This window comes from Oncorhynchus tshawytscha, unplaced genomic scaffold, assembly GCF_018296145.1.
Source record: "Oncorhynchus tshawytscha isolate Ot180627B unplaced genomic scaffold, Otsh_v2.0 Un_contig_3696_pilon_pilon, whole genome shotgun sequence".
In the NCBI taxonomy this organism is placed as follows: domain Eukaryota; kingdom Metazoa; phylum Chordata; class Actinopteri; order Salmoniformes; family Salmonidae; genus Oncorhynchus; species Oncorhynchus tshawytscha.
The window spans coordinates 67,501-77,500 of record NW_024609742.1 but is presented as its reverse complement, the minus strand read 5'-3'; the positions used below and the strand labels follow the sequence as shown (position 1 = coordinate 77,500).

At 42.6% G+C, this 10,000-nt stretch overlaps 1 protein-coding gene and 1 long non-coding RNA gene across 2 annotated transcripts in view; one reads left to right on the top strand and one right to left on the bottom strand.

The window, feature by feature from the left end:
- The window catches only part of sept12 (septin 12), a 52,292-nt gene that overhangs the window by 40,116 nt on the left and 2,176 nt on the right, over positions 1–10,000 (bottom strand).
- On the top strand, positions 2,254–2,730 carry LOC121845696. Its single transcript, XR_006082692.1, has 3 exons — positions 2,254–2,270; positions 2,423–2,516; positions 2,555–2,730. It is a non-coding gene; the product is annotated as an uncharacterized LOC121845696 (long non-coding RNA).

Here is a 10,000-nt window from a genome sequence, read left to right as displayed (position 1 = left end):
AGAGGAGAGATGAGATGATGAACAGAGAAGAGGAGAGATGATGAACAGAGAAGAGGAGAGATGAGATGATGAACAGAGAAGAGGAGAGATGATGAACAGAGAGGAGAGATGATGAACAGAGGAGAGGAGAGATGATGAACAGAGAAGAGGAGAGATGATGAACAGAGGAGAGATGATGAACAGAGAAGAGGAGAGATGATGAACAGAGAAGAGGAGAGATGATGAACAGAGAAGAGGAGAGATGATGAACAGAGGAGAGATGATGAACAGAGGGCCTTCAGAAAGTATTCATACCCCTCTTGACTTACACTACATTTTCACGTGTTCCACCCTGAAATCGAAATAGATGAAAAATAAATAAATGCTCACCCATCTACACACAATACCCCATAACGACACTGTCAAAACATGTTTATAGATTTTTTTCTCTCCAAATTTATCGAAAATGAAATACAAAAATATCTCATTTACATAAATATTCACATCCCTGAGTCAATGCGTGTCAGAATCACCTTTGGCAGTAATTACAGCGGTGAGTGTTTCTGGGTAAGTCTCTCTTAAGAGCTTTACACACCTGGATTGTGTAAGATTTGATCAACAAGTTGGTTGTTGATTGTTGCTAGACAACCATTTTCAAGTCTCACCATAGATTATCAAACAGATTTAAGTCCAAACTGTAAAAGTATGTCATTTCCACTTTGAAATGTCAGATTTGAACTTTTATCTAAACATTTTTTTTTATCAACCTTTACAAACATGTCTATGAATTATAATTCACATTTCCTGCTTCTGCAGAGGACGATAGATAATAGTTTCTATACATGTAAACTCTTGTTGATGGTCCATCCTCATCCAACTGGATGTCATTAACATCAGATGTAGTGAGACGTAGTGAGACGTAGGTGTGTTTACTGTTGTAGTGAGACGTAGTGAGACGTAGGTGTGTTTACTGTTGTAGTGAGACGTAGTGAGACGTAGGTGTGTTTACTGTTGTAGTGAGATGTAGGTGTGTTTACTGTTGTAGTGAGACGTAGGTGTGTTTACTGTTGTAGTGAGACGTAGTGAGATGTAGGTGTGTTTACTGTTGTAGTGAGACGTAGTGAGACGTAGGTGTGTTTACTGTTGTAGTGAGACGTAGTGAGACGTAGTGAGACGTAGGTGTGTTTACTGTTGTAGTGAGATGTAGGTGTGTTTACTGTTGTAGTGAGACGTAGTGAGACGTAGGTGTGTTTTTACTGTTGTAGTGAGACGTGTGAGACGTAGGTGTGTTTACTGTTGTAGTGAGACGTGAGACGTAGGTGTGTTTACTGTTGTAGTGAGACGTAGTGAGACGTAGGTGTGTTTACTGTTGTAGTGAGACGTAGTGAGACGTAGGTGTGTTTACTGTTGTAGTGAGACGTAGGTGTGTTTACTGTTGTAGTGAGACGTAGTGAGATGTAGGTGTGTTTACTGTTGTAGTGAGACGTAGTGAGATGTAGGTGTGTTTACTGTTGTAGTGAGACGTAGTGAGACGTAGGTGTGTTTACTGTTGTAGTGAGACGTGTGTTTACTGTTGTAGTGAGACGTAGGTGTGTTTACTGTTGTAGTGAGACGTAGTGAGACGTAGGTGTGTTTACTGTTGTAGTGAGACGTAGTGAGATGTAGGTGTGTTTACTGTTGTAGTGAGACGTAGTGAGACGTAGGTGTGTTTACTGTTGTAGTGAGACGTAGTGAGACGTAGGTGTGTTTACTGTTGTAGTGAGACGTAGTGAGACGTAGGTGTGTTTACTGTTGTAGTGAGACGTAGTGAGACGTAGGTGTGTTTACTGTTGTAGTGAGATGTAGGTGTGTTTACTGTTGTAGTGAGACGTAGTGAGACGTAGTGAGACGTAGGTGTGTTTACTGTTGTAGTGAGACGTAGTGAGACGTAGGTGTGTTTACTGTTGTAGTGAGACGTAGTGAGACGTAGGTGTGTTTACTGTTGTAGTGAGACGTAGGTGTGTTTACTGTTGTAGTGAGACGTAGTGAGATGTAGGTGTGTTTACTGTTGTAGTGAGACGTAGGTGTGTTTACTGTTGTAGTGAGACGTAGTGAGACGTAGGTGTGTTTTCTGTTGTAGTGAGACGTAGTGAGACGTAGTGAGACGTAGGTGTGTTTACTGTTGTAGTGAGACGTAGTGAGACATAGTGAGACGTAGGTGTGTTTACTGTTGTAGTGAGATGTAGTGAGACGTAGGTGTGTTTACTGTTGTAGTGAGACGTAGGTGTGTTTACTGTTGTAGTGAGACGTAGGTGTGTTTACTGTTGGTACAAGATGTAGTGAGACGTAGGTGTGTTTACTGTTGTAGTGAGACGTAGTGAGACATAGTGAGACGTAGGTGTGTTTACTGTTGTAGTGAGATGTAGTGAGACGTAGTGAGACGTAGGTGTGTTTACTGTTGTAGTGAGACGTAGGTGTGTTTACTGTTGTAGTGAGACGTAGGTGTGTTTACTGTTGTAGTGAGACGTAGGTGTGTTTACTGTTGTAGTGAGACGTAGGTGTGTTTACTGTTGGTACAAGATGTAGTGAGACGTAGGTGTGTTTACTGTTGTAGTGAGACGTAGGTGTGTTTACTGTTGTAGTGAGACGTAGGTGTGTTTACTGTTGTAGTGAGATGTAGGTGTGTTTACTGTTGTAGTGAGATGTAGGTGTGTTTACTGTTGTAGTGAGACGTAGGTGTGTTTACTGTTGTAGTGAGACGTAGGTGTGTTTACTGTTGTAGTGAGACAAGATGTGTTTACTGTTGTAGTGAGACGTAGGTGTGTTTACTGTTGTAGTGAGACGTAGGTGTGTTTACTGTTGTACAAGTGTTGTGTTTACTGTTGTAGATGTGTGTTTACTGTTGTAGTGAGACGTAGGTGTGTTTACTGTTGTAGTGAGACGTAGGTGTGTTTACTGTTGTAGTGAGATGTAGGTGTGTTTACTGTTGTAGTGAGATGTAGGTGTGTTTACTGTTGACACAAGATGTAGTGAGACGTAGGTGTGTTTACTGTTGTAGTGAGACGTAGGTGTGTTTACTGTTGTAGTGAGACGTAGGTGTGTTTACTGTTGGCACAAGATGGCCGCCCAGTTTAACCAGGGCTTCTTTCTGAACCTGTCTCTTGGCAAGACGATAGTTTCAGCATCTACTGCTTCATCTACTGCTTCATCTACTGTGTCATCTACTGCTTCATCTACTGCTTCATCTACTGCGTCATCTACTGTTGTCATCTACTGCGTCATCTACTGTGCTTCATCTACTGCTTCATCTACTGCTTCATCTACTGCTTCATCTACTGCTTCATCTACTGCTTCATCTACTGCTTCATCTACTGCTTCATCTACTGCTTCATCTACTGCTTCATCTACTGCTTCATCTACTGCTTCATCTACTGCTTCATCTACTGCGTCATCTACTGCTTCATCTACTGCTTCATCTACTGCTTCATCTACTGCTTCATCTACTGCTTCATCTACTGCTTCATCTACTGCGTCATCTACTGTGTCATCTACTGCTTCATCTACTGCGTCATCTACTGCGTCATCTACTGCTTCATCTACTGCTTCATCTACTGCTTCATCTACTGCTTCATCTACTGCTTCATCTACTGCGTCATCTACTGTGTCATCTACTGCTTCATCTACTGCTTCATCTACATCTACTGCTTCATCTACTGCTTCCCTACTGCTTCATCTACTGCTTCATCTACTGCTTCTACTCTCTACTGCTTCATCTACTGCTTCATCTACTGCTTCATCTACTGCTTCATCTACTGCTTCTACTGCTTCATCTACTGCTTCATCTACTGCTTCATCTACTGCTTCATCTACTGCTTCATCTACTGCTTCATCTACGGCTTTATCTACTGCTTCATCTACTGCTTCATCTACTGCTTCATCTACTGCTTCATCTACTGCTTCATCTACTGCTTCATCTACTGCTTCATCTACTGCCTCCTCTACTGCTTCATCTACTGCTTCAGTTTAACCAGGGCTTCCTCTGTCCCCTATGAATAAATACTGATGAATCAGTTTAACCAGGGCTTCCTCTGTCCCCTATGAATAAATACTGATGAATCAGTTTAACCAGGGCTTCCTCTGTCCCCTATGAATAAATACTGATGAATCAGTTTAACCAGGGCTTCCTCTGTCCCTATGAATAAATACTGATGAATCAGTTTAACCAGGGCTTCCTCTGTCCTCTATGAATAAATACTGATGAATCAGTTTAACCAGGGCTTCCTCTGTCCTCTATGAATAAATACTGATGAATCAGTTTAACCAGGGCTTCCTCTGTCCCCTATGAATAAATACTGATGAATCAGTTTAACCAGGGCTTCCTCTGTCCCCTATGAATAAATACTGATGAATCAGTTTAACCAGGGCTTCCTCTGTCCTCTATGAATAAATACTGATGAATCAGTTTAACCAGGGCTTCCTCTGTCCTCTATGAATAAATACTGATGAATCAGGGGAATCATCATCTGACTGAACAGTGAACTCATTAGATGTTGAACGCAGCTCTACATGGTTAGTGGATCAACACTGTATCAGCACATCTCTGTAGTCCGCATGTTCCTCAGAGTAGAACCACAGATTACCATAAATGATGTGATAACACACGTCTTTCCTCATAAGAACACACATACACACACACACACACACACACACACACACACACACACACACACACACACACACACACACACACACATACACACACACACACATACACACACACACAAAAGAGTGTTGAGCAACAGTTAGCTCCACAGTGACAGAGGGGGTAGAGACACAGCGCTGGTAAAATGGTGCCACACTATACATATGAAAGAGCCGTATCACATGGCCACAACCACAAAACATTCACGTGTCAACAACTAACAACAGAAACCTTCCTACTAAATATTTCTCAACATCAATACTCAAGACCAAAACATACACTGCTGTTCAAATTAAACCAAGACATTCTTTTCATTTCACTTTTGAAGAAAATCCCATTATTCAGAAAAAACATGCATTGTAAAACAGCCAGGTCCAGACTGTTGTCCCCCACACCCCCACCCCTTTTCCCAAAGTGGACCGATCCAGTCAGGTCTCATGGTTTGAAGAGGCATTGAGATCGGCCCATAGAGGCCGCGGGGGGAGGATATAAAAGATTCCTACCTTCTCTCATTCACAAAAGCCAGTCCGATTCCTGTTCTCTCTCTCCACGCCCCAGTCCCCAACCATACAGCTTCCTGCCCACCAGGCAGAGAAGAAGAAAGTCCTTATTTTGCTTCTCTTTCTTTGCTCAGTTTATCCACTCACTCGCTTTCCTGAGCTGGAAAGGCGATGGGGAGGATTTGAGCTGATGCCTCTAATACCTCTACCTCTCTCTGTCTCTGTCTGTCTCTCTGTCTGGCTTTCTCCCTCTCTCTTGCACTACCTCGCTGTCTGTCTGTCTCTCTCTCTGTGTGAGTGTGAGGGCGGGCGTGATGGCTAAAGCAGTTCACAGCCATTCACATGCAGATTGGCTCAAGGAGCTTCCACTAATCCAACAGAGGACTTCACCTCTCTGCTGCCTAGCCCTCCCTCCCCTAGCCCTCCCTCCCCCATCCCTCCCTCCCCCATCCCTCTCTCCTTTCTTAGACTCATTTACACACCAGTAGCTGGGTCCTCAGACAAGTGTGAATTGGTGTGAATGTCTGTGTATTTAAATGTGTTTGTGTTTGTGTGTGTCTATCGAGAGAGAATGAGAGCTCCCTGCCGACTGCAGATTCAAGCCTAGAAGTAATTGACCTATAAAATCAATGAGTCGAAACGCAGCCGTTCTCTGATGGAAGTAGCTGGTGTGGACCCATACAACACCCCCCTTCTGTCTCTCATCTCTCTCTCTTTCTCGTCTGTGACTATCACTCTGTGATCAAATCAACTGTTTTATTTCTCCACACATACCGGTACAGTATATTTTAGTTATCCCTACGGCAACAGCCTCCAGGAACGAGATGCTATTTACACCTTACAGTTATTAAGAAAATCAGGAAAAATTATTAAAACTCCAGAAAATTCAGTCAAGCAAGTTTCTCTCTGTCTGTCTCTCTCTCTCTCTTTGCCTTTCTCTCTCTCTCTCTCTCTCTCTCTCTCTCTCTCTCTCTCTCTCTTTGCCTTCTCTCTCTCTCTCTCTCTCTCTCTCTCTCTCTCTCTCTCCTCTCTCTCTCTCTCCCTCTCTCTCTCTCTCTCTCCCTCTCTCTCTCTCTCTCTCTCTCTCTCTCTCTCTCTCTCTCTCTGTCTCTCCCTCTCTCTCTCTCCCTCTCTCTCTCCCTCTCTCTCTCTCTGTTTCTCTCTCTCCACCTCTCTCTCTCTCTCTCTGTTTCTCTCTCTCTCTCTCTCTCTCACTCCACCTCTCTCTCTCTCTCTCTCTGTTTCTCTCTCTCTCTTTCTCTCACTCCACCTCTCTCTCTCTCTGTTTCTCTCTCTCTCTCTCTCCACCTCTCTCTCTCTCTCTGTTTCTCTCTCCACCTCTCTCTCCTCTCTCTCACTCCACCTCTCTCTCTCTCTCTCTATTTATCTCCCTCTGTTTCTCTCACTCCACCTCTCTCTCTCTGTTTCTCTCTCACTCCACCTCTCTCTCTCTCTCTATTTCTCTCCATCTGTTTCTCTCACAAATTAATTACTTATATTACTTAAAAATTAATTACTTAAAAATCTGGATTTTTGTTTTAGATTCCGTCTCTCACAGTTGAAGTGTACCTATGATAAAAAATCTCTCTCTGTTTCTCTCTCTGTATCTCTCTCTCTCTCCATTTCTCTCATCTCTCTCTCTCTCTCTCTGTTTCTCTCTCTCATACTCTACAAAATATTTCTCTCACTCCACTCTCTCTCTCTCTCTGTTTCTCTCTCTCTCTTTTTCTCTCATAGCTCCACCTCTCAGATGGCTCTCTCTCTCTCTCTCTATTTATCTCCTCTCTGTTTCTCTCATAGCTACATTTCTCTACCTCTCTCTCTCTATTTCTCTCTCACTCTCATCTCTCTCTGTGGCTACTCCAGCTCTCCATCTGTTTCTCTCTCACAAATTACATCTCTGTTTCTCTCATACATATATTACTATATTACTAAAATAGTTAATTACTGGCTAAAAATCTGGATTTTTAGTTTTAGCAGTTCCACACATAGCTACATAGCAGTACAGTTGAAGGCTACCATAGCTGATAAAAATACAGACCTCTACATGCTTTGTAAGTAGGAAAACATGCAAAATCGGCAGTGTATCAAATACTTGTTCTCCACATTGTAGCTACATAGTGGTATGCTACACACATAGCTACATAGCAGTATGGCTACATACATAGCTACAGAGCTACATAGCTGTATGGCTACATACATAGCTACATAGCAGTATGGCTACATACATAGCTACATAGCTGTATGGCTACACACATAGCTACATAGCAGTATGGCTACACACATAGTTACATAGCAGTATGGCTACACACATAGCTACATAGCAGTATGGCTACACACATAGTTACATAGCAGTATGGCTACACACATAGTTACATAGCAGTATGGCTACACACATAGCTACATAGCAGTATGGCTACACACATAGCTACATAGCAGTATGGCTACACACATAGCTACATAGCAGTATGGCTACACATACATAGCTACATAGCAGTATGGCTACACACACATAGCTACATAGCAGTATGGCTACACACATAGCTACATAGCAGTATGGCTACACACATAGCTACATAGCAGTATGGCTACACACATAGCTACATAGCAGTATGGCTACACACATAGCTACATAGCTACATGCTACACACATAGCTACATAGCTAGTATGGCTACACACATAGCTACATAGCAGTATGGCTACACACATAGCTACATAGCTATGGCACACATAGCTACATAGCAGTATGGCTACACACATAGCTACATAGCTATGGCTACACATAGTCACATAGCTACATAGCAGTATGGCTACACACATAGCTACATAGCAGTATGGCTACACACATAGCTACATAGCAGTATGGCTACACACATAGCTACATAGCTACATAGCAGTATGGCTACACACATAGCTACATAGCTACATAGCAGTATGGCTACACACATAGCTACATAGCAGTATGGCTACACACATAGCTACATAGCAGTATGGCTACACACATAGCTACATAGCAGTATGGCTACACACATAGCTACATAGCAGTATGGCTACACACATAGCTACATAGCAGTATGGCTACACACATAGCTACATAGCTACATAGCAGTATGGCTACACACATAGCTACATAGCAGTATGGCTACACACATACACACATAGCTACATAGCTACATAGCTGTATGGCTACACATAGCACATAGCTACATAGCTATGGCTACACACTACAGCTACATAGCAGTATGGCTACACACATAGCTACATAGCAGTATGGCTACACACATAGCTACATAGCAGTATGGCTACACACATAGCTACATAGCAGTATGGCTACACACATAGCTACATAGCAGTATGGCTACACACATAGCTACATAGCAGTATGGCTACACACATAGCTACATAGCAGTATGGCTACACACATAGCTACATAGCAGTATGGCTACACACATAGCTACATAGCTGTATGGCTACACACATAGCTACATAGCAGTATGGCTACACACATAGCTACATAGCTGTATGGCTACACACATAGCTACATAGCAGTATGGCTACACACATAGCTACATAGCTACATAGCATTATGGCTACACACATACACATAGCTACATAGCAGTATGGCTACACACATAGCTACATAGCTATGGCATAGCTACATAGCAGTATGGCTACACACATAGCTACACATAGGCTACACACATAGCTACATATGGCTACACACATAGCTACATAGCTGTATGGCTACACACATAGCTACATAGCAGTATGGCTACACACATAGCTACATAGCTACATAGCTGTATGGCTACACACATAGCTACATAGCTACATAGCTATGGCACACACATAGCTACATAGCTACATAGCTATGGCTACACACATAGCTACATACATAGCTACATAGCTACATAGCAGTATGGCTACACACATAGCTCACATAGCTACATAGCTGTATGGCTACACACATAGCTACATAGCTGTATGGCTACACACATACATAGCTACATAGCTGTATGGCTACACACATAGTCACATAGCTACATAGCTGTATGGCTACACACATAGCTACATAGCTATGGCACACACATAGCTAGTATGGCTATGGCACACACATAGCAGCTACATAGCAGTATGGCTACACACATAGCTACATAGCTGTATGGCTACACATAGCTACATATGGCTACACATAGCTAGCTACATAGCAGTATGGCTACACACATAGCTACATAGCAGTATGGCTACACACATAGCTACATAGCTACATAGCTATGGCTACACACATAGCTACATAGCTGTATGGCTACACACATAGCTACATAGCATAGCACATATGGCTACACACATAGCTACATAGCTACATAGCAGTATGGCTACACACATAGCTACATAGCAGTATGGCTACACACATAGCTACATAGCAGTATGGCTACACACATAGCTACATAGCAGTATGGCTACACACATAGCTACATAGCTGTATGGCTACACACATAGCTACATAGCTGTATGGCTACACACATAGCTACATAGCAGTATGGCTACACACATAGCTACATAGCAGTATGGCTACACACATAGCTACATAGCTGTATGGCTACACACATAGCTACATAGCTGTATGGCTACACACATAGCTACATAGCTGTATGGCTACACACATAGCTACATAGCTACATAGCAGTATGGCTACACACATAGCTACATAGCTACATAGCAGTATGGCTACACACATAGCTACATAGCAGTATGGCTACACACATAGCTACATAGCAGTATGGCTACACACATAGCTACATAGCAGTATGGCTACACACATAGCTACATAGCAGTATG